The 21,327-nt window shown below is 53.8% G+C and overlaps 1 pseudogene; it reads right to left on the bottom strand.

Annotated features, from left to right (window-relative positions):
* Positions 1–16,516: 16,516 nt before the first annotated feature.
* LOC135889603 (5S ribosomal RNA) lies at positions 16,517–16,635 on the bottom strand (annotated as a pseudogene).
* Between the last annotated feature and the right edge of the window lie 4,692 nt (positions 16,636–21,327).

The raw sequence follows: 21,327 nt of genomic DNA, 5'->3' as shown, positions 1-21,327 counted from the left end.
CGGAGCCGGGGCCAGCGCTGCTGGGGCCCGAGCTGGGCCCGAGCCGCCGGAGCCGGCGCTGCTGGGGCCCGAGCCGGGCCCGAGCCGCCGGAGCCGGGGCCGGCGCTGCTGGGGCCCGAGCCGGGCAGGGCCGGCGCTGCTGGGGCCCGAGCCGGGGGTGCTCGGCTGCCGCCGGGCCGCCGCCCTGGGGCCGGAACCGGGGCTGTCGCTGCTGGGGCCCGAGCCGGGCCGGGGGTGCTCAGCCGGTGCCGGGCCGCCGCCCTGGGGCTGGAACCGGGGCTGTCGCTGCTGGGGCCCGAGCCGGGCTGGGCTGGCGCTGCTGGGGCCCGAGCCGGGACGGGACGGGGCGGGGGTGCTCGGCCGGCGCCGGGCCGCCGCCCTGGGGCCGGAACCGGGGCCACCGCCCTGGGGCCAGAACCGGGGCCGGAGCTGCTGGGGCCCGAGCTGGGCCGGGGCTGCTGGGCGCCGCTCGGCCTGGGCCGCGCCTCCCCGGAGCTCTCCTCCTCGCGTCCCCCCCGCCCCAGCTTACTTCCTGCTGCCTCCCGCTTGCCCCTGCTTCTTTTCAGACTTCCTGCGAAGATCTGATTCGCGGGAAGCAGGGGAGGGGGAGGAGCAGGTGGGCGGAGCGTTCAGGGGAGTGGAGGAGGGGGAAGACAGGTGCGGGGCCGGACAGTGTGGTAAGGCTGCAGGGGATGGGGGGAGCCGGGAAGGGGCTTTGGGTGCCCAGTGGCGCTTGGCCGCCACTTTTCTGTCTATAAATAGCCGACGGGGGGGAAATCCCGGACATTTTTAGATTTTTAAAAATCCCCCCCGGACGGCTATTTATAGACCGAAAAGCCGGACATGTCCGGGGAAATCCGGACATATGGTAGCCCTACTAGTGCAACCCCTTCTCTGGTCACTCAGGGAACAGAAAACTACTCATCCAGTGACCAGTATATTTGCCCTCTACCAGACTCCTGTACCCCACTGGTCTCGGTCTGTCACAGTGGGTTGAGGCAGATCATTAGCTTTATACAAAATTAACTGTATTACTTCATTAGTTAGCATGTGCTGAAATAGAAATAAAAGTTAAAGAAGCTCTTAGGCCAGCAGTTCTCAACCAGGGGTATGTGTACCACTGGAGGTATGTAGAGGTCTTTCAGGAGGTACATCAACTCATCCCGATATTTGCCTAGTTTTACAACAGGCTACACAAAGCGCACTTAGCAAAGTCAGTACAGACTAAAATTTCATACAGACAGTGACTTGTTTATGCTGCTCTATATACTTTACACTGAAATGCAAGTACAATATTTATATTCCAACTGATTTATTTTATAATTGTATGGTAAAAATGAAAAAGCAAACAATTACTCCGTAAGTGTGCTGTGACACTTGCAATTTTATGTCTGATTTTTGCAGGCAATTAGTTTTGCAGTTAAGTGAAACTTGGGGTACTCAAGACAAATCAGACCCTTGAAAGGAGTACAGTTGTCTGGAAAGGTTGAGAGCCACTGTCTTAAGCCAAATTTGTCAAAATGGACTAATTATTTTGTGTGCCTCAATTTTCAGGTGCCCAATATGAAACACTGTTTCACTGGGTTGGGTATGAGATGTCTGCAGTTCACTAGCAACAACAACAAAAAACAGTAGTGTTTACTTGCTTCTGGAAGTTTTGTCCTTGAGCTCTTACAGCAGCAACAGTGGAGTGATTCTGGCCTCAACATTTGGTAGTTGAGGGAGGAAGGAGCGGGGGGAATGGGGTTGTTCCTTTATTTCAGAAAAAGTTAAATTTACAAGGACATTTAAGACAGAGTTCAATTTTAGAAAATACTAGAGAAGCTTTAATAGCTGTTGCTTGTTAAGAGTATGAATTGTCAGGGTTCCAAAATAAGTGGCTCCTAGATAAAAGTAGGTACAAAATACAAGTATTCTGGATTATATTTTCTTGAGACTTGAACACACACAAATGAAAACTGAGGCAATAATCCCATTTTATTGACACTTTAAGATAGCTACATCTTGCAATCCTTTTAGACATTCAGGTTGTGGAATATAACATAAAGAAACTTGTCTACAGTATTACATATTCAAATTAATCTTACTAGTTCAGGTTTTCAACTAACCATATCTTATAGATCCCTTAACACTATATAAATCAATTAGCAAAAAATCTGCAGTTGACACTGGTTTTACTTCATGGCAAGTGGAAAATGCTTTCCAAGAAGCAAGCATTGCTTATTTGTGAACACAAATGGAAGAGTTTGAAGGATGAAACTTCAGAAAACAATTCTCTCCGGTCAGGAGAACTAAGGAAGGATTAGAGCACTATCTTTTATTTCTTAAAGACTTGAGTTTGCCCCCATTACCTGGTTCTGATGCCATCTGAAGTGTTGTAGATATGAATATAACCTTTATTTCTTTAATAGAACAAACAGCTGTGCCAGCCTTGATTTGGGAAAAAAAGAATTTATTTCAGTCTCTGCCTTAAATTGAAGGATGGTGATGATCCTGGTAAATTGGGGTTGTTAAAACCTCTATCCTTTTTCCTTTATAGGATAAAACAATTTTTTTTCACTTCAAGTTGAACTTCTGGATCACTAAAATCATAATCTGAATTCCCTTTGTTCATTACACTGCTGACATCATTCTCTTAAAAGGAAATTCATAACCAAAGAACTGCACAACATAATTTAACTTTGAGTTCCTTCATCGTTCCCCACTTAAGCTGTTGAGGTTCTATTAACACAGTCAACGTTTTGGGGAGAATAATTACAATCAATAACTTACTTTTTGCTAACTTAGCACACAATGTATAGTTTTTCATTCTTTACGAGTTTGCTTCAATGCACTGAACAATTTTAATATTTAATAAAACTTTAAGTAAAAAGTGAAGATACTGTTTGTCCTTTGCCTGTATTATTCTTATCTTTGGCTGAAGAATTGGTTAGTGGTTGGTTTTATTTTGGTTTTGATGTTGTGTGGTAGATAATATCCTCCATGGATGAGATAAAACTGGTTGGAAATAGTAAACTATAAAATCTACATAAACTGAAAGGAACTTCTCCATTCTTTCAGGAGAATTAATAGTTATTTTAAAATTTGACAGTGATTGCTTTTGTGCTACAAAAGCAGTTCCCCACTCTGCTTATTGTATAGCCCAAAATGAATACACAGAAGCCAATTCAGAATTAGTTGAAAAACTATCATCTGTATTGCAAAAGTACTTTATAATTGCTCAAACTTCTTAGAAATGTAAGAATGAAAAACTCTTGTCTGTTAGTAGAGAACAACATATTTACATGTTCATCAACTTGGCTTTCTTATAAACCCTCTACTGATTTAGCTTGCATTGACATTCTTTGCCTTTTCTGTGTCTTGTCTACCCCATTCCTCTTTCCATTAGATCCTACTACTACTACTACACGACCACCCACGGTTCCATGGCATCCTTCGACTGATGGCATCAGAGGTTTAGCAACAGAACCAAAACTAATGCATTTTCCAACATCAACCTTGTCTTCCAGCATTGCTGGCAATTGGGGTACCATCATCACTAGTGCAGTGGGTGGGACTCTCTTTCTGATACTTGTAAGTGTTTTGGTTGGAATTATCTGCTATAGGAGAAGACGGATGGTCCGTCGTTACTACTTTGCTAGGAACTACATTCTACCATCAGATATGCAAGAAGAGTCTCAAATAGATGTTCTCCAATCGGATGATGTGGACTCTTATCCTGACAGTATAAAAAAAGAATAAAACATCCAGTGAACAGTTTACTATCAAAAGATTATTTAGAAGACCCAGACAATCCAGAATGGAACAATGTAGACAGTATTAACAGATCCCAAGAACGGTATGAAAGACCAATGGATTATTATGAAGGAGGAACACTGGGAATGCAGTACATGGGTGGTAAATGTTATGATGACAATGAAGAAGCCTTTGTGTCACATGTAGATGGCTCAGTAATATCCCGGAAGGAGCGGTATGTGTAGTAACCACTGATACAGTTCCATTCATTAGTTGATCACTTTCAGGTTGTTTATATTTTTACTTGAGGAAAAACAAGCTTGTTGAAGTTGATTTTCAAGCTTTTGATATTGTAAAAATCTGGGTTAAATTTATCTGAGCTGCTTTATGATTTTTCAATGCTGTACTACTGTCTTTGAAAATATTGGAATTTTGATACATAATGCTTTATTCGTCTACTGCACATGTAAGAACCAAATGCTAATTAAGTTACCATACAACAATGTTAGAGTGAAAAAGCAACTCTCTTGGCTTTGTGATTTAAAAACAGTTTACCTGAGACTATGATCAAGTATGATCAAGCACATGTTTTTTTTATATATATACACATTTTAGACAAAAAACGAGTGAATTAGTCTCAAAGCTGAAGTTAATCTAAGGTAAATTCAATTCTTAAAAGTAATTTTTACTATAAAAACATGGATTTGCTTAAATCTGTTTTTTTCAAAGGTATGTTTTACTTTTCTACACAAAAATGAATACCTCTTTGTTTTAATGAGCCTTCCTGTAATGCATAGTTAGTGGTAACTTTTTTTTAAAGAAAACATGTTGCATTGAAAAAGTTAGAATTCTCAATGAAGGCGTTTTAGAGGAATAACGATGAATATATGGAAGGTTTTGTCTTGTAGCTGATTTTTGAGAACCATTTTTTTTACATTACAGTTCATTTCCAAAAAGTATTATTACAGTCTATGTACAGGATTAGTCAGTTATAGTCCTGCACTTCACATGAGATCAAAACCGGATTCTTGAATTTAAGAAGAGAATTGTCAACTAGAAATAAGATGATGCCAGGAAAGTTTTTACTGGGGATTGGGAAATACAAGGTTAGGTCTCATTTCAGATACAAATTCTAAGTGTATGGGGAAAACAAATGGAGTTAATGTAGCTAAGATATATAAGTTTAAGATTTTAGCAGAATACAGCATAACATGGTGTGCAGAACATAAAAGGTAAAGGGCACATTTTTACAGTGCTCTGTGATTACATCATTGCTTTTAAGAGTTGAGCATACTTTAAAAAAGCATATTTATGAAAAGGGGTTAATGTAAATAAGTGCTGTTTAAAATAAAGCAAGTAGGGAAATAAATATTGCTATTTGATGCTGTTGAAAAATAATTTGTACAAGAATCCCCAGGATTCCCAGAACAGCAGTTGTATGTATTACTCAGTTGGGTTTGTTTGTATTGCATTGGTTTGCTTTGTTGCAAATAAACAAGTGGAACTGTTGACTAAAACAGTAAGCAGTCTTGTAGCTAGGAGAAGCAGATGGTTACAAGAAATGTAATTGCATGCTTGGAAGTCAATTTCAAGAGCTGGAACAACCTTGCCTCTCCTTCAGTAGTAGGTTCACTACCTCATCTTTGCAAATGAATAGAACGGAATCTGAATGAAATTAATTCAGGTAATCCAGTTTGATGGCAGTTAAATTGTAAAAATTAGAGGTGATAAATAGTTCTGTGGTGAAATCCTATTTTAAGCTCTCAACTTGACATGCATTCATGAGTTAAACTCTTACCCAGGAAAACTTGTCTTAATGTTGAAGTCCAGAAATGAAAAAACTTGGCCGGGGGCAGGGGGAAATATTGTCACACAAATAAAAATTTAACAAGCTTGGACCAGAATTTTAAGGATGCTTAATGACTACTTTTTTGAATGTTTCCTTTAGTAGTAAAAGCACTGCAAAATGACAGTATTTAGAGCTTTACAACAAATACAGTATTTGTATTAGACTTTTGACAGTTTGTGATTACAAATGACTGAATGTCTTACATGGTTATTAATACTTGCAAATAAAAATAGGCATTTATCTAACAAACAATTCCTGAGTGGAGGTTTTCATTCTCTTAAGTGTTAGTGATGTCACTAACTCTAACAATAAAAGGAAAGTAGCTCCCTGCTATATGTGTTAGTAAGATACCTTGTAATCACCTAGAAAAATTATGCTCATCTTAAGCCTTGGCAAGAATAAGATGGAGTAATGACAGGGCCAGGAGGGTCATAGTTTCGGGCCACCAAGCTGCAGAGTCCCCAGTAATGTTTGTCTGAAGCGATGTATGACTGTATCCATTTGAGCAGTGTCCAACAGCTTTGGGAGCTGCTTCATCAGAAGGCATTTTCTTTCTGTGTGTAAGGATCTGTAGACTTCCTTTTTTCTCATGTATACCACTGATCCTTCTGGCCAAAGGAGTGAAGAGCCTAGATGCCAACTCAGCTGTTTGCTCCCCCACATCACAATGAAGAAAACAGATAAAATGTGTACACTTCTGGCTTGGAGGGGGATAGTTCCATTGCACCCTCCCCAGAGTGAGTAACCTTCTTGTACACATAGAGACACGTGCATAGTCTACTAAGGACCATTGTGCTAGCCAGAGTGACCACAGGTGCATGGGATTCTTCCATCCTAAGTGCAAGACTCTGTACTTGTCCTTGTTGAACTTCATCAGATTTCTTTTGGCCCAATCCTCCAATTTGTCTAGGTCACTCTGGATCCTATCCCTACCCTCCAGCATATCTACCTCTTCTCCCCAGCTTAGTGTCATCTGCAGACTTGCTGAGGGCGCAATCCATCCCATCATCCAGATCATTAATGAAGAAGATAGTATGCTTTTACAGATGGTTTATAGAGCTGAGGTGGAAGAAAGCAGAGCATGAGGCTGACCATGAATGAGTTTGGAAGCTACATGAATCTCTGGGGTAGTACCAGGCAGGCTCAGGGCATGCATCCCTTCATATGTTGCTTGAAGGTTTGTATGTGTGGAGTGCTAAAGTATTTTTGTCCATCCTAGTGACATGGCCAAAAGAGCATGCAACATCGCTTTTGGAGATTGACTGAATGGGAACCTGATCTTTTTGAGGTTGACATTTATATTGAGGATTAGGCACTGACCACACATATGGCATGCCTCTAGCCACTTTGAGTCTGCCTGTATGAGTCTGCAGGTTCCTGACCTGTAGAGCAATGATAGAGCCTGACCTTTGTCTCAGCACGAAGGTGTTTTTGCATTCATAAGTGAGTCAAGACCAAAGAATATCTGGCTTGTTACAACCGTTTGAATTCCGCTTGCAACCTAGGTAGATGAATTCATCAATGCTCTCCACAGTACTTAGTCCCACCTCACTGAGGGTTCAGGGTCTGGACCTTGGTCTTCTGCCATGATAGTCAACCCTGTAGTGCGGGAAGCATCTTGGAGACCGTGGCGGATAGGACTGTATTTCTGACTTCTTCACGAGCAAGGTGGTGTCATCGGTGTAATTTTTATTGGTAAACACTTCTTGACCAACCTTGGTTCTGACGTGTGGAGTAGCAAGTCCAGTATCAGGTTGATAGCTTGACAGAATTGTGCTGGGGCAATGTTTGAATCTCTGCCTCACACCTGAGGTTGTGCAGAAATGTAGCAAAAACTGTGAGCAAAAACATTTGGAATGCCCACTCTTTTCTGTGCTAGCCAAAGTGCAGACTTGTCAACTGGATCAAAAGCCATTTTGATGTCTTCTTATGCCAGATGAAGTGAGCAGTTAAATTCTAGGTGATGGTCAGCCAGAAGCTGGAGAGTAAGGCAAGATCCATTGTTGACCACCTTGCAGTGAAACCTGATTGTTCTAGATGTCTGTTTAAAGGGTGGTTGCATCCTACCAAGCAGAACATGAGCAAAGACCTTTGCTGGGACAGATAATGAGATTGGTCTGTAGTTGCCACACTCAGCATGAGATCCTTTGCCCTTGTCCAGGGACACTATGATGCCATCTTTCCATCCTGCTGGTATTTTATTTGATGCCTACACTTTAAAGAACAGTTGATGCTGGCAAATGCTTGCTGGTACTGCTTTGAGCAGCTCAGGTCCAGCAGTACCTCCTTGTACCCAGGAGATTCAAATATGTGGACAAGGGTGATCCAGTAGCTATACCTGGACTTTCAGAAAGTCTTTAACAAGGTCTCTCACCAAAAGGTTCTTAAGCAAACTAAGCAGTCATGGGATAAGAGGGAAGGTCCTCTTATAGATCAGTATTAAAATATAGGAAACAAAGGGTAGAAATAAGTGGCCAGTTTTCAAAATGGAAAGAGGTAAATAGCGGGGCCCTCAAGGATCTGTACTGGGACCAGTGCTGTTCAATATATTCATAAATGATCTAGAGAAAGGGGTAAACAGTGAGTGGCAAAGTTTGTAGACAATATAAAAATACTCAAGATTGTTAAGTCCAAAGCTGACTGTGAAGAGTTACGAACGGATCTCACAAAACTCGGTGACTGGGCAACAAAATGGCAGATGAAATCCAATCATAGAATCGTAGGACTGGAAGGGACCCTGAGAGATCTTCTAGTCCAGTCTCCTGCACTCATGCAGGACTAATGATTACCTAGACCATTCCTGACAGGTGTTTGTCTAACCTGCTCTTAAAAATCTCCAATGATGGAGATTGCACAACCTCTCTAGGCAATTTATTCCAGTGCTTAACCACCCTGACAGGAAGTTTTTCCTAATGTCCAATCTAAACCACCCTTGCCACAATTTAAGCCCATTGCTTCTTATTCTATCCTCAGAGGGTAAGGAGAATAATTTTCCTCCCTCCTTCTTGTAACAACTTTTTATGTACCTGTCACGGACTCTCAGATCATGCCCACTCTTGGCCCCGTGCAGTCCATGGGGGGTGCCCCTGTTAGTGAGACAGCCCTTCTCGGGGGTCCACTCTCGGGGTCAGGCCCCTCCACCTCCTGGAGCTGCACCTCTCGGAGCCTTAGCACACCTGTTTCTCGACGTGGGCCTCCTCAGGGAGTCCACTCGCTCTGGACCCCCCAGGCCTTCACCCCCGAAGGGGTTGATGCCACCCTGTTCTCTAGACTGCAGTGACTCTCAGCCAGCATAAAACAGGAGGATTTATTGAAAGTTGAACACAGCACAGGAAACTCTCAGGGCCTCAGGCCTGGCCTCCCTCAGCCCAGCACATCCCAGTCTCTCTGCATCCAGGTGGGCTCTGCCTGCTCCCCCTCTCCAGCCCAGAGCCCCCCTGCTTCCCCAGCTGGGCATCTGAGATCACCGGCCCCAGGCCCCGCCTCTGTCCATTGTCTTCTCTCCAGGTAAACAGGGTCGTAAACCGGGGCCTCCTCTCCTCGCTTCTGTCCTCTGACTGGAACCGGCTGGTTAGGTCATTGGGTCCTCACTCTGCAGCCCATTGTCCACCCACTGGCCAGAACCGGCTGCGGCTCCTCAGCTGGGCCTCCGGGTCACCAGGTCTCCAGGTCACCAGTCGCTGGGGTATCCATCCTCTCGGCCATAGGCTGGGTCCCCAAGTCCTCTCTCTGGTCTTTTGAACACAGAGTGGAATAGCATATGATGAACGAATGAAGATTTAACTTCATCTTCTTTATCATCACTAGTGGTTCGACCCAATCTTTGTGCTCTTTTTCCTGAGATAAAAGAAGTAGGAATTCATCTCTTGCTATTCCCAGTCACAACAGCTACAGTTGAGCATTCTTTTTCCTCACTGGATAGGATTTTGTGTTCTGAAAGAAGTCACCTTCTGCGTGACCATGAGCATATCATGAAGGACTGGAAATACCGGACACATAAGGAGACACCAAAGAGTGCAAAATTACAAAAGAAACCAAGGAGGATGTAGATATAGTACTTCATAGTAGGCTTAAGTAGCCAACTTTAATTGGTGTTGATTTTAAAACATGAGTTAAATCTAATAAAATGGTTGTGAAACATTTTTCAGTTTGTACTCACCCCCCTCCTCGAATATTCCAACACCCCCCCCCAATTTCAATTCCTGGGGAAAACACTGTGGCCGGGGCATAGGGTAGTGAGGCCAATGCAGAGGGATCGCAGGGCAGCAGGCAACAAGGGGCCCCGTGGTCAGTGGAGAAATGCAGCTGCTGGGTCGGGTAAGGCCGGGGCAGAGCAGGGCTCAGTCCTGCAGCCGGGCGGGGGGAGGTGGTGGCAGGTCCCCTCGGCCGGTCTGTCAGTCTGGGTGGGCGGGGATTGGGGATAGGCCCAGGCTAAGCAGCGGCCCCTCCCCCTGGCAGTTTGCACGCTACGTGCAGCGAGGCCCAGACCAGAGACCCGGATGCAGCTCGGGCCGGGCAGGCTCGCAAGGCCATGAGGGGGCGCCCACTTGCCAGGTGCACAGCAAGGAAACCGCCGGCCCGTGAGCGCGCTGCGTCGTGGAGTGTCGGGGAAATGGCGGCGCTTGGAGCGGGCCTGGCCGCGGCCGTTCACGGGGGTAGTGGCACCTCCCCCTCCCCAGCGGCTGGCATGGGCAGAGCTGCGGAGGGAGGCCGTGCGGGGCTTGCCCAGGGATGAGGTCCTGATGAGTAGTAGCCCTGGCCCCTGGCTCTCAGACCCCAAGGTTTTCCTGCTGGCTGCGGGGCTTGGTTCCAATGGACCTGCTGGTAGACAGGTGTGGAAAAGGTGGATGCTGACTGCTCCTGCATCAGTGCTAGGAAACATAGATGTTAATATTGTGTGAAAGCCAGGAAGTGAAAGTGGATTCTCTTTAATCGCACAGTTGTGGAGTAAATCAGCTTTCATGGTTGGGAGTGAAGGATGACACAGCTACCTAAACTTTGTGTTTCTGGGATTTAGTTGCATTTAAATGTGTTCTTAAAGAAATGTTTTTAACAGGTGTTTGATTTTAATGCCAAATTTGAGCCCCAAACAGATTACTAGATCCATTCAGAATATAAACCCCATAAAAATAGCATTTACAATGGAAATCTCGACAGAATCATATTAGAGCATTGGGAAAGGTGTGTGTTCTAGCACTACATGGTGTTTGTATTGTTTCTGAGAGAGGGCGAATTTAACTGATTCCATTTAACTGTATGGTGACAGGTTTCAGAGTGGTAGCTGTGTTAGTCTGTACAGTGACTCCTCACTTAAAGACGTCCCGGTTATCGTTGTTATGTTGCTCGTTTAAAGTTGTGCAATGCTTCCTTCTAACGTTGTTTGGCAGCCGCCTGCTTTGTCCACTGGTTGCAGGAAGAGCAGCCCAGTGGAGCTAGCTGGTGGGGGCTTGGAACCAGGGTGGACCGAGAGCCCCCCCATCAGCTCCCTGCTCCCCTAAGTTCCCTGTGCAGCAGCCACCCAGCAGTACATCAATTGCCGGCAGTTCAGCTGTCCCTCCCCCACTGCCATGTGCTGCTCCTGCCCTCTGCCTTGGAGCTGCTCCCCGAAACTCCTGCTTGCTGGGGGGGGAGGAAGAAGGAACTAATGTCTGGGTGTCCCCGTGCTCCTGCAACCCACTTACCCCATCTTCCATAGAGCAGGGGGGACACAGGACAGGGCTCAGGACAGAGGGAGCTTCCTGGCAGCAGCTGTGTGGGTCTCAGCTTGCTGATCTAATTAACAAGGCAGTGTACTTAAGACAGGGGTCAGCATACTTAAAGGGGAAATGCACATCTCTCTCTCACACACACACAGGGGGTGTCTCTCTGCTATGCTGTCTCCCCTCCCTTCATTCCTTCTGCCTTGTAGAGTGTGAGGCTACATTAGCAACAAGTTAACCCTGGACCAGTTAGTCTTTTGTCTGGTGAAAAAAATTTCCCTGGAACTTAACCCCCTCATTTACATTAATTCTTGTGGGGAAATTAGATTTGCTTAACATCGTTTCGCTTAAAGTCGCATTTTTCAGGAACAGAACTTTACAACTTTAGGTGAGGAGTTACTGTATTTCCCAGGGAATGCCTTGCTGCTAAATGATGAACTAGCAATTGGCTGAGCCAGGGCTGGCTTCAGGCACCAGCAAACCAAGCACGTGCTTGGGGCAGCACAATTACAGGGGCAGGATTTTTGCTTTGGCAGTTGTGCTCTCGGAGCTGGGCTGAGCCCTCAAGGGTTAACTCCCACAGTCTACAAGGCAGCAGGAAAGGAGGGAGGGCAGACAGGGACAGACACACACCGTGTGTGTGTGTGTGTGTGTGTGTGTGTGTGTGTGTGTGTGTGAGACAGAGAGAGAGAGATGTGCATTTCCCCTTTAAATATGAAGAGTGGGGTTAGAAGTACACTGCCTTGTTAATTAGATCAGCAAGCTGAGACCAGACCCCAGTTGCCTGGAAGCTCCCTGTGTCCCCCATGCTCTATGGAAGATGGGGTAAGCGGGGTGCAGGACACCCTGACATTAGCCCCCCTCTACTTCCCCCCCATCCCCCCGTACAGCAAGCAAGAGTCTCTGGGAGCAGCTCCAATGCAGAGGGCAGGAGCAACACATGGCAGTGGTGGGAGGACAGCTGCAATTGCTAGCCTGCTGGGCAGCTGCTGCACAGGGAACTTAGGGGAGTGGGGGAGCTGATGGGGGGCTGCCAGTCCACCTTGGTTCCAAGCCCCCACCAGCTAGCTGCAACAGGCTGCTCTTCCTGCAAGCAGTGGACAAAGCAGGCGGCTGCCAAACAACGTTAGAAGGGAGCATTGCACAACTTTAAATGAGCATGGTCCCTAATTGATCAGCAACGTAACAACGAAACAACCCTAATTGGGACGACTTTAAGTGAGGAGTTACTGTACAAGGTGCTCAGATGCTAGGGGGGAGGGGCGTCTGTATCAAACTCTATGACAAATGTGGGCCCTAGTCTGTTCTAGTCAAACCCCTTCCTCTGAGCCTCCATCTCACAGGCCAGTACCTGATCCTGAGCTGAAAAGACCTAAACAGGCCTGTGTGCACGAGCTGGGTCGTAGTGGCGCACGGGGATGCTGGGTCGCAGTGGTGTAACTGAATTTTAGGGGCTGGGGATAGACCAGTGTAACACCCCCTGATAGCACAGTACGTGGGAGTGGTAGACACAGAGTGCTAGCAATCTATCACCTCCCAAAGCCATGGAGCCCAGCTCTGACCCCCACAGCACCCACAACACCTCAGCCTACATGACAGGGCAGCTGAGGCCTAGCTAGGCCAGCGCACAAGGATGGGAGACTCCTGCCCCCTTCACATGGGACAATGTGGGGGATGCAGAGAGGGAACATGATGCCCAAGGGCTCGCAGCCCATCAGCAACAGGGCTGCAAATAGAACCCAGGAGTCCTGGTTCCCTCATAGAATCACTAATCCACCCGCCCTCCATGCAAAGATGCTGCTGACCCACTGCAATTTCAGGTCTCCCGACAGTCCCGGGTGTCGGGACGGTCCTGCTGGTTGGTCCAAACCCCAGTCCCAGTTTAAGTGAACATTTCCCATCTTCGGGGCAAAGGGGCAGTTTGCCCCCCTGGCCCCCATTTGAGAGGGCCCCCAACCTGAGTGGCGTTGTGACCTGGCCCACGGGGATGCAGGCTCGCGGAGGCGTGTGCGGAGGCGCTGCACTGGGAGCTCTGCAAGTCCAGCAGGATGCGCTCCAAGCATTTCTCCTGCTGCTGGCAAATGCACTTTAACACGGGGATCTGGGGCAAGGGAGGGGCTGTTTGTGCAGTGACACCCCCACACACACACGAAGGGAAGGGCACGAGCCAGGGGCTGAGGGGCTCCCAGTGGATTCTTTACCGAGCGCTGCCAGTGTGCTCGGCGCTGCACAGGGCCGGCTCTGTCCCCGTCCCCCAGACCAGCCGTGCAGCTCCGCCCCGGGCTTCACCCCGCACCAGCCGCGAGGAGTGCTGCGGGGGAGAGGGGAGGGGGTTTGCAAGTGGGATCTGACCACAGAGAGGACAGACACTGGGGTGGGGCAGCCTGGCCAACGGGGCCCAGCCAGAAGCGGAAGGCGGGGAGTGTGAGCTGGGGGCGAAGGGCTGACACTGCCTTTAGGATGGGGTGCTGCTCCTGCTGCTGGAACCCAGACTCCCTGCCCTTCAGCTGCCTGGCGAGCTCTGTTCCCTGGCACACAGCATGGCCCTACAGCCCGGCCCCGGCTTCGCTACGGGTGGCTCCCGTGTGGTCCCCAGTATGAGAGTGAACGCCTCCAGCCCCTCAGCCAGGGAGCTCACAAGCCACTCACCTCTCCAGTTCCTTGGGCACCGGCTTGCCCTGAGCTGCCCGCGGGGCAGTATAACTCCGCATGTACCTGGGCACCAAGCAGGGAGGGATGGGAGAAAATGGAGCAGTATCTACCCAGGGTATTTATCCAGCCCCCTTGGCTGGCTGATCATCTCTCCTGGATTTAAACCCATGCCCGGTGGGGCAGCGCCCTTCTCCCCTGTACAGATGGGCGCTTGTGGTTGTGAAGAAAAGCTTGAAAAATGGCCCAAGCGTGGCCAACACAGCCCCCATCTGCCTGAGCCCCCATCTGCCTCAGTGGGGCACGCTAACCTGAGTGTGACCAACACAGCGACACTGCCTGAGTCTGCAGAGAGCCTGAGCCAATCACTGTGAGAGGGGAAGCTTCCCCAAGTGACTGATGCAGCAACGATGCCCGACTCTGCAGACAGCCCGAGCAGGGAGGAGTGCCCAGTGAATCTCATAATACCAAGCCCTACTGCTCTGGGGGCCCCTAGCAGCCCCACCCCAGCAGCGACAGCCCAGCTCCTGGGGGCCCCTGCTGCTCCCAGCGGGGGGGAGGGGGCAGCTACCCAGTCTGGGGGGAAGAAGGAACCCTGTGCAGCTGTCTCTGGATCTCCAAGATGTTTACCTGAAATCGATTAGGAACAGATTGGAACTGGTCTGTCCCGAGCCCCTCTGAAACCCAAATCAGAGCGTCCACATGGGGTTTCCTCCACTTTCACTCCATCGGTTTCAATTCGCCCCATTGGTCAAACTAATGCCACTTTCCCATGCAGAGAAGGCCTGAGAGTAAAGGCTTGAAACCCATCTGAAATCCCAGGGAGCTCCTGGCTCAGTGAGGGGGCTAGCCATTCTAGGGGTGCCTGGGAACCACACCCCCATGAGTCCCGATGTCCCTCTGCTCTGCCCATGGGGACGCACAGCTCTGAATCCTGCTGAGCATAGGGTGAGCTGGGCGAGCCAGGGACACATGGGGAACACAGTAGCGATGGGACCGGGGCAGGGGGCTGGTGTAAAGGGGATACTCCATGTTGGCCCCTGGGATCCTGACACCCCCTTGCCTGCTGCCCAGGCATGGGGCATGGATGGGGCAATGCTTTGGCCCTCCAGGGCTCTGCTAAACTGGTGTGGGCATGGCTAACGCAGTGGGCGGGCAGTGTGTGGCAGGGTGCAGGCAGCTGTGTCTGAAGTCAGTGCTGGGACAGAGGTAAGGGCAGCTGGCTCGGGGGGAGCTCTGTGAAGGGCCTTGGGAGCCAGGCCTGGTCTGAGATGCAGGGCTGGTGCTCCCCGCTCCCCAACTGCTTTAAAAGTATCAAGGTAATCTCACGTTTGTCCAGAGGAGGGCAGCACTCAGGCTGGCCTGCCGGCTGCGGCTGACACTGGGGCGGTGCCCGGTCCCGGGAGCGAGGCGCAGGGAGGCTGAGCAAGACAGGGCTAACCGGCCCCAGGGCGGGGGGGCGCCTCCTGCGACTTTGGGGGCTGCGGGTCCTCCGTGGCATCCAGGCCAGGCCGCTACTTCCTGGCCGCCAGCGGATTCGGGGCGCTCCTACGGGCCAACGGCTGGGCACAGGAGGTCCGAGCGAATCCGGGCGAGCCCGTCCCGGGACCTGGGTCTCCCCCTGCGGCTTTGGGGGCCATGGGTCCCCGGTGGGGCAAGCAGGGGGGAGCCAAACACCCGCCATAGGGCCCTCCAGGCCAGGTCTCGCCTGGGTGTCTGCGGGGGGATTCGGGGCGGTCCCGCGGGCCGGCGGCCGGGTGCAGGGGATCTGATTGACTCAGGGCGAGTCCGTCCTGGGCCCTGGGTCTCTCCCTGCAGCTTTGGGGGCCGTGGGTCCCCACTGGAGGAAGCCACTGGGAGCTGGACACCCACCGTCCATCCTGCCTGGCCAGGCCTTGCCTGGGTGGCCACTGGGGGATTCGGGGCGGTCCTGTGGGCCGACGGCTGGGCACAGGGGGTGCGAGTGACTCCGGGCGAGTCCGTCCCGGGACCAGGGTCTCCCCCTGTGGCTTTGGGGACCGTGGGTCCCCAGAGGGGCAAGCGGGGCGGAGCCTGACACCCACCGTAGGGTCCTCCAGGCCAGGCCTCTCCTGGGGTGCCGTGGGGGGATTCGGAGCGGTCCTGCAGGCTGGTGGCCGGGCGCAGTGGATCCATGAGGGTCCGGGTGAGTCAGTCCCGGGCTCCGGGGTCTCCACCTGCGGCTTTGGTGGCCGTGGGTCCCCAGTGGGGAAAGCGGGGGGGAGCCTGACACCCGCCGTCCAGCCCTCCAGCCCAGGCCTCGCCTGGGTGGCCGCGGGGGGGATTCGGGGCGGTCCTGTGGGCTGGCTGCCGGGTGCAGGGGGTCCAGGAGGGGCCAGGCCAGTCCGCCACATGCCCGGGGTCTTCCCCAGTGGCTTCGGTGGCCGTGGGTCCTCCGCGAAGGAAGCCGGGTGTGTGTTGGGGGGAGCTGGACCCCCAGGTGCCCGGACCCATGACCTGCGGCCGCGACCTCCGACTCGGCAGGAGCGACGAGGGGCTTTCCTGCCCGCCCCCCTGTTTTTCCTCCCCAGAAAAGGAGAGAGAGCTGGCTTGGACCGGGAAAAGCTGCCTACGGCATCTGGGATTCCCAGGCGGTAACTCATCCAAGTACTAGCCAGGCCCGGGGCGGTTTACCTTCCGAGATCGGATGGGATCGGGGGCGTTCGGTCCGGTATGGCCGTAGGCACCCGGCTCCGCGCCTCCTCGCCCGCTTTCCCCTGCCGACTCCCGGGCCTGCCGCACGGCGAGCCCCGGTTGGACTGCCCCGTGTGGCAGGGCCCCCATCTCTCGCGGGCCAGATCCTTTTTTCATTTTCAAGCTCCGGGGCCCAGACTGGCCATCAGAGGCCCTCCCCCCCACTCCCCGGCGTCGGGGAAAATATTTTCCTGGACTTCCAGTGGGCCCGATCCTGTCAGCCGGTGGGCAGTCCCTCGCTGCGACCAGGGACGGTGAACCCAGGGCGGCCCGCCTGGCGGCCAGGTCCCTGTCTCTAGTGGGCCCAATCCTTTTTTTCCTTTTCAGGCTACAGGGCCTGGGCTGCCCGGGTAGCTCTCCTTGGAGGCGCCATGGAAATTTTCCCCCAGACTTCCAAGGGCCCGATGCTGTCCAAGGGGGAGGCAGTCCCTCGCTGCGGCCAGGGAGGGTGAGCCCAGGGCGTTTTGTCTGGCAGCCGGGTCCCGGTCTTGGTGGGCCCAATCCATCCCATCTCCCCCCCCCCCGCAATGGTCCCAGCGGCTCCTCCCGCCTGGTTCGGATCCTGTCCGTCGGGACAGGCCAGGCATACCCCGGGAAAACCGTCGGAGTCCCCTTCCGGGCACCATGTCAACCCATAGGTTTCAACCGGTTGACCTGGTGGCCGCTTTGCTTTCCGGCCACCAGGTCAACTAATGGGTTTAAACTGGTTGACCTGGTGCCCAGTTTGCCATCAGGCCACCAGGTCACCCCATTGAATTCAACGAGTTGACCTGGTGCCCGGTTTGCCGTCCTGCCACCAGATCAATCCAGATCTCCCTTAGGCCGTTGGAGCCCCCTCCCTTGGTAGCCCTCCTCGGAGGCATCGGGGCAATTTTTTCCAGACTTCCAGGGGCCCGATCCTGTCCGCCGGGAGGCAGTCCCTCGCTGCGGCCAGGGACGGTGAGCCCAGGGCGGCTTGCCTGGTGGCTGGGTGTGACGAAGTGGGGAGTTTTCTTGTTTTCTGTGGAGTTTCAATGGTTTGCATGCGGAGAGGGTGGGACTCAGTTTCCCTGGGTGTTACTGGTTTAACGAGGTGAGGGGAGAGGGAGTTTGTTTTGCAGAGGACCGGAGACAGGACTTGGGGACCCAGCCGATGGCCAGGAGGATGGATACCCCAGCGACCGGTGACCTGGCGACCTGGTGACCCAGAGGCCCAGCTGAGGAGACGCAGCCGGTTCTGGCCAGTGGGCAGACAATGGGCTGCAGAGTGAGGACCCAGTGACCTAACCAGCCGGTTCCAGCCAGAGGACAGAAGCAAGGAGAGGAGGCCCCGTTTACGACCCTGTTTACCTGGAGAGAAGACAATGGACAGAGGCGGGGCCTGGGGCCGGTGATCTCAGATGCCCAGCTGGGAGCAGGGGGGCTCTGGGCTGGAGAGGGGGAGCAGGCAGAGCCCACCTGGATGCAGAGAGACTGGGATGTGCTGGGCTGAGGGAGCCCAGGCCTGAGGCCCTGAGAGTTTCCTGTGCTGTGTTCAACTCTCAACAAATCCTCCTGTTTTATGCTGGCTGACAGTCACTGCGGTCTAGAGAACAAGGTTGCATCAACCCCTTCGGGGGTGGAGGCCCCGGCGGTCCAGAGCGAGTGGACTCCCTGAGGGGGCCCACAGCAGACACAGACGGGCTAAGGCTCAGATAGGTGCGGCTCAAGGAGGTGGAGGGGCCTGACCCCGAGAGAGAGTGGACCCCAAGTAGGGCTGTCGCCCTGAAAGGGGCACCCCCCACGGACCGCACGGGGCCAAGAGTGGGCATGGTCTGTGAGTCCGTGACACTGGGTCCCGGTCCCGATGGGCCCGATCCATTCCCCACCCGTCAACGGTTCCAGCGGTTCCACGCCCCGCCACCGCGCCTGGTTTGGACCCTGTTCCATCGGGCCGAGGCAGGCATACCCCGGGGGGAACCATCCGAGTCCCCTTTTGGCCACCAGGTCAACCCATGGAATCGAACGGATACACCTGCTGGCAGGTTCGCTTCCCGGCCACCAGGTCAACCCATGGTTACAATGGGTATACCTGGTGACCGATTCGCTTTCCGGCCACCAGGTCAACCCGTAGGTTGCCAACGGGTATACCTGGTGGCCGCTTTGCCGTCCGGTCACCAGGTCAACCCGGATCTCCCTTCTTCCCTGGGCGTCCCCTCCTCGGAGGCGTTGGGTTAAATTTTTTCCAGACTTCCAGGGGCTCGATCCATTCGGCCGGGAGGCAGTCCCTCGCTGCGGCCGGGGACGGTGAGATGCTCGGCAACCAGGTTAACCCGGAGGAAGTGGGCTGAAAATTTTTTTTCCAAATCCGAAAAATTTTCAAAGACCCCGCTCGGCCACCAGGTCAACATGGAGGAAGAGGGATGACAATCTTTTCCAAGTCCGAAAAATTTTCAAAGTCCCTGCTCGGCCACCAGGTCAACCCCATTGGAGCGAATGGGCAAGTTTGACGGCGGAGGGAACCCGGCCCTCCTCTGAGACGGCCTGCTTTTCCCGGCTCTTAGCTCATGGGCCCCGCAGCGGCCGGGACACGAGCTCTGAATGTCAGCACCCCCAGGAGGGAGGGGGGCCCGGTCCTCTCACACCCTCCGATCAATGTGGCGCTGACGTTCGCGATGGGAAGGGCCCTTCGCGGGCTGGCACCCCAACCGCGGGGCCGTCCGGTGTTCAGGCGGATCGGTACCCTCTTCCTTTTCGCGTGCATGGATCCAGGGACCGATGGGGACTGCCCTCCTCGGGGCGGCCCGGGCACGTGCCCGGCCCTTCGTGCCTGGGGCCGTCTGGCCGAGATCTCCGCCATGCGAGGTCGAGTGGTTCTGGCAGACCACCCAGGGGTCCGAAAAACCCAGGGAGCCGCGAGGCTCAGCAGGGCCAAACACGGTTGCGAGAGCGAGCAGGGATTCGCTGTGGTTCCCCCCACCGCACCCAACAGGACCACGGTCCCCCCCACCGCACCCACAGGACCACACCACGCGGCGTGGGCCGCGGGAGGTGGGGTGGCCCTTGGCGTCGGTGGGACCCTCGTACCGCCCTCTCGATGGAGCCTCAGTAACCCCTGCTGCCATCCCTGTCTGGGTCGCTGACTTCTTCTCTAGCGGGTTGCCTGGAAGGAGGTGGCGGCCTCTGCGCCGCGTCGCCACGTAAAAAATAATGGGACACCGGGAAAAGCGGGGCGAAGGTGGGGGTTCGAGGGGGGCCCGGCTCCGTCTCTCTCCCGCCATCCTTCTTCGATACCACCCGGGGCACGGGGGGCGAGAAAAGCAGCGCGAGGGCCCCACGCCCTCTCGGCTGCTGGACTCTCCCTCGTGTTAGGGTGTTAGTGGGTGAAAAATCCAACGCTTAGTTGGTGACCGCCTGGGAATCTCCCTCTTGGGTCGGGGCGCCTGGGGTCCGGATCCCCCCAAAACCCACCCGGCTTCCTCCACGGAGGACCCCCGGCCACCGAAGCCGCTGGGGGAGACCCCGGGTATGGGGCGGACTGGCCCGGACCCTCCCGGCCCCCCTGCGCCGGCCCAAATCCCCCCGCGGCCACCCAGGCGAGGCCTGGCCTTTAGGGCCCCACGGCGGGTGTCAGGCTCCCCGCCGCTTGCCCCACCGGGGACCCACGGCCACCGAAGCCGCTGGGGGAGACCCCGGGCATGGGGCGGACTGGCCCGGACCCTCCCGGCCCTGCTGCGCCCGGCCGCCGGCCCGCGGGACCGCCCCGAATCCCCCCGCGGCCACCCAGGCGAGGCCTGGCCTGGAGAGCCCTACGGAGGGTGTCCAGCTCCCAGTGGCTTCCTCCAGCGGGAACCCACGGCCCCCAAAGCCGCAGGGGGAGACCCCGGGCCCGGGACGGACTGGGACGGACTCGCCCGAAACTGCTCGACCCCCCTGCGCCCGGCCGCCGGCCCACGGGACCGCCCCCGAATCCCCTGGCGGCCAGGCAGGAGAGGCCTGGCCTGGATGCCACGGAGGACCCGCGGCCCCCAAAGCCGCAGGAGGCGCCCCCGGCCCCGGGGCCGGTAAGCCCTGTGTCGATCGCCCCCCCCCCCCCCCGCGCCTCGCTGCCGGGCACCGGGCACCGCCCCAGAGTCAGCCGCAGCCGGCCGGCCTGAGAGCTGCCCTCCTGTGTAAGACTACGTTGATACTAACCGGCCATCAGGCAGGTCAACCCCATTGCTAGACCTGGGTGGACCTGGTGGCCGAGCGGGGACTTAGGAAATTTTCCAGCCGCCTCCCGGGCCTTGACCTGTTGTCCCGGTGGGGACTCGGAAACGTTTACAGCCTTTTCCCGGGGCGTGACCTGTTGTCCCGGTGGGGACTTTGAAAATTTTACAGCCGCTTCCCGGGGCTTGACCGGTTGTCCTGAAGGCCCCCCACCCCCACCCCCACCCCCGGGCTCCTGCTCCCCTCTCCCCAGCCTCGGTGCTCCGCTCCCAGCCTCGGAGGCTGCCTCTCTGCGGCGGCTGCATCGCGTCCGAGGACGCTCACCCTCCGGAGGCTGGCTGTAAAGCCTGACACCCACCACCGCCGCCGACCCGACTCTCCGAGGGGCGACTCTGAGGCCTCCCCCCACCCCCGGACCACCCTGGAGACGACTGCTAAGCCCCCACCCCCGGCCAGTCTAGGGGAAGACTGCTAAGCCTCTCCCCCCCCTGCCCCACCCACCCACACTGTCTGGGG

Source organism: Emys orbicularis, chromosome 15, assembly GCF_028017835.1.
Source record: "Emys orbicularis isolate rEmyOrb1 chromosome 15, rEmyOrb1.hap1, whole genome shotgun sequence".
Lineage (NCBI taxonomy): Eukaryota > Metazoa > Chordata > Testudines > Emydidae > Emys > Emys orbicularis.
This window is presented reverse-complemented; position numbering and strand designations above follow the sequence as displayed.